This window comes from Grammomys surdaster, unplaced genomic scaffold, assembly GCF_004785775.1.
Source record: "Grammomys surdaster isolate TR1022 unplaced genomic scaffold, NIH_TR_1.0 125941, whole genome shotgun sequence".
Lineage (NCBI taxonomy): Eukaryota > Metazoa > Chordata > Mammalia > Rodentia > Muridae > Grammomys > Grammomys surdaster.
Genome location: NW_021620763.1, coordinates 3,002,487 through 3,008,973, shown reverse-complemented (window position 1 = coordinate 3,008,973; position 6,487 = coordinate 3,002,487).

Genomic DNA, 6,487 nt, shown 5'->3' with positions numbered 1-6,487 from the left:
AGTTGTCCCAAATGTGATGACTTCTTACTAAGGAGGAAAGAAAGACTTAGTTTTTCTCTCACAAGCTGTCCAATTGGCCATGGATCTTTGGGTATGAGCCACTTGAGTCTTGTTTGTTTTGAGACAGTGTTTTGCTGTGCAGCCACGGCTGCTTCAAACCCTTCATCCTCCTGCCTCAGCCTTCTGAGTGCTAAGATGATAACCATGTGCTACCACATGAATCCAAGTGCTTCAAGATCAGTTTCCTAACTCTAGCAGAAGCCAAGCATGTGCAGAGGCCAGATACCTGAGATAAACAACTCAAAGGAAGAAAGATGGACTTGGACTCTTGGCTTCACTGTGTGGTCATTGACTCTGTTGTTCCTGGGCTGAGGGTGAGGCAGATCGTTACGGCAGGAAGCACATGGTGGGACCAAACTGCTGACCTTGTAGTGTCTGGGAATGGAGTTGGAGGGTATGTGGGAGAGGAGAGACAGGAAGTCAAGGACCTCCAACTAAGTCCCATCATCTAAAGTTTGCACTACCTATCCATAACCCAGACATATTTCTAAATCTACAAATGGTGTAATCTATCCATGAGGTCAGACCCTGCATGACTCAATCACTTCTCCAAAGTTCCACTTCTGAATACTTTGGAACTAAGACTTTAACACAAGAGTTTAGATGCAAATTTAAAATCCAAACCATGAGGCCAGAGAGATGGCTCAGTGGTTAAGAACCATCTTAACTTGCTGCTTTTTTAGAGGACCCAAGCTTAGCTCCCCCCAAGTTTAGTCATCACCACATCTGGCAGCTCATAACCACCTGTAACGCAGCTACCAGGAATTTGAAATTTCTTTCTTCTTTTATGGGCACACACACACCACACACACAATGATGGTGATGGTGATGATGATGATGATAAATTTAAAACAACCTCAAACTGTAACATTAATTTGTTTAAAAAAATTGTTGATTTACTAAAAACGTATGATAATTTTTATTAGTCAGGGCTCACTAGAGGAATGAAACAAATGTAATAAACAGATATTAAAGGGCTTACACATTAAGGCTGGAGTAGATCAACAGTGATTGTCTCACACCAGAGAGGCTGAGAACCTGGCAGCGCTCAGACCATGAAATTGGTGCCTCCCTACTCTCCCTGGGCTGTTGAAAGCCTGGACAGTTCCCAAAAACACTGATTCCAGTATTAACAAAGGAATCAGCAGAGGCAGCAACAGAGTAGATGAACTTGCCAGGGAGAGTGAAAGCCATTCCAGAAAGAATGTCATTTGCTAAGTCTCTCGTGTTCCATTTTCCCTGTCTTCACTTCTTTAGGCCCAACTTTTGCCAAATTGCCAAAGAGTTCAAAGGTTAACCAAGCCAGGTTCCTACTTTTTTTTTTAATGTTTTGTTTGCTTATTCCTTTTATTCTCCAAGGGGGCTAGAAACATGCCCAATTTAATTATTTCTTAAAATTCAGATTTAACTAAGATGGACATGCCTATAATCTCAGCACTCAGGAGATGGTAACAGGAGTTCAAGGCTAGCCTCAAAACATTGAGTTTATAAACAGAATGGGCAATAGACATCTTGCCTGTTCCCCAACACACAAAATTAATATATAACTAGGTAAAATGGGTAAGGGTTAACAATGAAAGTGAGCTTATGTTGCACGTATAAGGTCCTGGATTCAATCCCCAGTACTGTAGAAGAAACAACCAAGATGTGTCCTGATGGTGACGACATGGTGATGTGTGAGTCTATGGAAGACACTGATTGACTCACTTCATCCTGTAAGCATCCATGTTCACCTGGCTTGGGCCATGAGGCAGGTTTGCATGAATAGCAGAATGTGGGAAGAGACAAGAGAGAAATAAATAGGGGTTCAAAATCAGCTGTGACAGGCATCAGGAAAGAGAACAGAAGAAAGTCAACAGTGTTTATGTATACCCCAGATTAGTATGACATCTGTCCAGGGAAGAATGAGAGAGCTTGTCACTCTGTCCTACATTTCTGACCCTGTAGAAAGCTTCCAAGCAGCCATTGTAACCTGCTTTCCTCCCCTTCATTCTTCCTTCCCCCCTCTTTCCTTCCCTCTGTCTCCTAGTTGGATGGCTCTTATCCTTCAGTCTAGCTGACTTAGGATTCTTTCCATGTTTGTATTTAAGCTATTTCTGCATTTCACTGAAGCCTCTAGAAGCAGCAACTGGGGAATATAGCAACATCCAGAGGTGCTTGGCAACCCAACAATCTACTGATTGATGATCAGTCAATGCTGAAATTTCATGTCTATAAGGTAGAGTGATTTTCCCAACCCCAAGGCTTGTTGGGAAGGCAAACGGAATAAGTATGTGGGAATCTATGACACACGGTAGGACTCCCTCAGTCAAGATGTTTATGGATCTGAACTCACAAGGGTCTTTCCACAACCATTGAGTTCTACCTGCATTATCTACTTTGGACCGGGTAGATGTGTCCTCAGTCACCCATCTGTAAGGCTGTACACTGACAAGTGAGTATATTGCTAGTCATGGGAGGCTTTCATAGAGTGGGACACCTCATTCTTCCATTAGGACACAAACTCTGATTACATTGGGCTGATACTTCTGAATCCATGTAACTAGATGCAAGTCAGTTTCCTTCCCTATTCTGCATTGAATTATCCTTCAGAACACCAACATTTTCAATAAACTAGCATTGATTCACAGATAGCAGGCAGAAGACATTGAGTTAGGCTGTGAGGAAGACCTGATGATTTACCATGTGCTGAGAGTTTGTCTTTTGTTTTCCTCCTTTCTCTCTCTCTCTCTCTCTCTCTCTCTCTCTCTCTCTCTCTCTCTTTCTTTCTTTCTAGATATCTTCTATCTTTCTTTCTTCTCCTCCTCTCCCTCCTCCTCTTTCTCCTTTTCTTCATCTTCCTCTTCTTCCTCCCCCTCCTCTTTCTCTTCCTCCTCCTCTTTCTCCTCCTTCTATTTTGTGGGAGAGGATACAAAGGACACATCACCCTATTGGTCCTGCCCAGCACCAGCATGTTCCTTGGTCCACTGCACACCCGTCACCCTTGAGGCATCTCTAGCTCCACCTCTCTCCACACTCCACCACATGCTCACCGCTCTGTCCCTCCATCTTTCCCATAAATCTGTTGCATATTTGTTGGTAGTAACGGCATTGCAAACTGCACTGTGTTGGCCCAAGAAGGTTTATATGTAAATATTCATTGCAATGAGTTGTTCAAGGTTTCTGGTTTCTGAAGCACCATAAATACTGGACGATTGTGGAGGCTCGATAGATATCCTGCTGCTGCCCAGAGTCCTGGTGATGTTGCAGCTAGACCAGGCTTCTGGGGACAGGCTTTGTGTGAGCTCCTGGCTGCCTCACACTTCCTTGCCCTTGATGTCTGCCATCCCAAGGCTCACCAGGCTGGATCTATAATCCAGATGGCTTACTCATCTATCTCTCCTTAGCGAGGTTTAAGTTACCAGGTTCTTGATATTGGAAACATGGAAGGGAATCACTTTGGGCCTTGGGTTTGTTGATCTATTTGTAGGACACACTTCTAAAATGACACTAGACAAAACTACCCGTGTGTTTGTAATTGTCACAGTATTACCAAATTGTCCTGTTGGCTACAATCCCACCTTCAGTGTATGGGAGTGCCTATCTCTCTGTAACATTGCTAGTACAGTCTGCTGGCCAGTCTGTGACATTAAAATCCCCTTAGCTTCACTTGGCATTAATCTTATGGCTGAGATTATGTTTTCATACATTTTGAGTGCTATTTGTGATTTCTTTATAAAGATCAGTAAACTCGTATTCTTCAGCCATTTTTCTCTGGGATTACAGGAAATTTCTATATGAGAAACAGCCCCTCAGGGAATGAGCTATGAGCGCTTCCTCCATCTGACATTTGTCTTTGGTTCTCATTTTGTTTATTGCATCAATGATATTTTCTTTTCCTGTGTCACAAACCACCACAGAAAGTATTAACTTGAAATAGTAGTCACTTTTTGCTCAAGCGGACTCGGCTGAGACGGGTCGTTCTGTGTTCCACCAGTGCCCTGTCCTTCACTGTCAGTAAAGGGGATAGAAATAGCCACATTAAAGCCAAACGCCTTCTCACGGTGGTCATAAGACAGTTAAATTTTTTTTTTAAAAAAAGCAAAATACCAGCAGTGAGCCAGTATCAGTGCCCATGTGTTTGGAATCTCTGAGTCATGTCTGCTGCTGACCCAATGCCGGTAGCAAATAAGAGGGCTGAAGCTAGAGGCAGCATGAGGAGTCAACACAGAATGGTAAAGTAAAGACTAAAAAATCAGGTCATCCAGCACACCAGCTATTATAGTTTGTATATGCTCAGCCCAGGGAGTGGCACTATTAGAAGGTGTGGTCCTGTTGGAGTGGGTGTGGTCCTGTTGGAGTGGGTGTGGCCTTGTTGGAGTAGGTGTGTCACAGTGGGTGTAGGCTTAATTAAGACCCTCATTTTAGCTGCCTGGAAATCAGTATTCTGCTAGAAGCCTTCAGATAAAGATGTAGAACTCTCAGCTCCTCCTGCACCATGTCTGTCTGGATGCTGCCATGCTCCCACCTTGATAATAACGGACTGAACCTCTGAACATGTAAGCCAGCCCCAATTAAATGCTGTCCTTTAGAAGACTTGCATTGATCATGGTGTGTGTTCCCAGCAGTAAAACCCTAACTAAGGCAGGAGCCCCAGACTAAGGTCTTTTTCTTGTTAATTCTCCTGGACTACTTTTTGTTTTTATGTAATGTGTCACTATCTATTCTCAACCTTTCTCATGCTGTGACCCTTTAATACAGTAGTTCCTCCTGTTGTGGCAACCCCCAACCATAAGATTATTTTGTAGCTTCTTCAAAACTGTAATTTTGCTACTGTTATAAATCATAATGTAAATATCTGATGTGCAGAATATCTGCTGTGTGACCCTAAAGGGATCTTGACCCACGGGTTGAAAAACACTGCTCTATGATCTTGAATTCTGGATTTTGAGCTGTGTGTAGGAAGCCTTTCTCTGTTCTAAGATTACAAAGGTAATTATTATGTTTGCCTAGTCCTGTCATAGATTCATAAATTATACTTAAATTTTGAGCCATGCGGAATTTACCCTTGTAAACTGCTACACGGTTGCATATGGATATATGTAGCGGGTAATATTTAGAAAACGGCACCTGGTCCGGCTTGTTTCCGGGAGGCTGCCATGTTCCTGCTGCTCCTCGGCTCTGAATAGGGCTCTGGCTAGCTGGATGTGGAGGCCTGGCACTTGCAAGACACCAGTGTGGTGGCTGGCTCTGCCAATTCATCACATCGTCCACAATGCTCGGCTGAGCTCAGACCATTTCTGTTATGCCCGAGGTACTCGGTAGGATAAAGACTTTTAATGTCTTAAAGATTATCCAATAGATTTATATATTTGGAAATGCTCAATTAACAAGATGCCCTCACAATTAGAATTGCTGCCCAATTATCTAACCTAGCTGTTATAACTACCTTAGACTTCTAGAGACACAGGTATATCCGCAGCCATCTTCTCCCCTCCTCTGCCTCCTTCTCCCTCCTCCCCTTCCTCCTCTGCCTACCTTTCATATTGCCCAATGACCGAGCTTTATTGCAAATGTAGTGGGAAAATATTCCGCTACAGATATATGCAACTTTTTCTTGCAGCACAGCCTCCTAGGCAAGGCTTTACTACTGAGGGGCAGCCACAGAACTAAACTTAATAGTTAAAGCAGTTTTTTTTTCTATATGAAAAGATTGTGACACTTATGAATGAAGCAAGGCCAAGAACAAAAAACTCTTAAATTTCAGTGACTTTGGCAGGAAAGGTGTTTTTCATAACCATGGGTGACCTCATCAGGGAGACCAGATCCTATCAGGAGCACATGTGGTTCCTATATATCCTCCATTGGCTAGGAAGAAACAGGGCTAATTCTGTCAATAGGTCAGTAAGACTAGTTCTCCTTTGAGTGACAACAACAGTTCATAGCTCTGGCTGTCCTTCCTGTGGGTGTGCAGCTTCCCAAAGCTGTGGTTATGAATACCCAGGGCCTATCCAACCTCTAGCCATAGGCCTTAGATGCTGCCGAGGAAAGAGGGCACCCAAGAGACTGAAGCAATGGTGCGCACGTCTGAGTTGCCTCCTTAGGCTGCCATAACCATATTCCAGGCAGCTTAAACAACATTCGCTTCTCAGAGTTCCAAGCCCAAGGCTGAGGTGCCATCATGATGGAGGTCTGATGGAGACTATTCTGGGATAGAAACGGCTGACCTTTCATCGTTTCTTCACATGGCAGAAAGAGGAGGGGGTGAGAATGCTCTCCAAGGCTTCCTCTATCCAGGCATTGATCTGATCTTAAATCACTCCCCCCCCAACACCCCCATTACCCTGAGAGTTCAGATTTCAGCATATGGGGGTCTCGTGGTTGTAGCTCAGTGGTTGAAGCAATTTTCAAGCAAAAAAGATTTCATTTCAACATACAACTTAAGAGG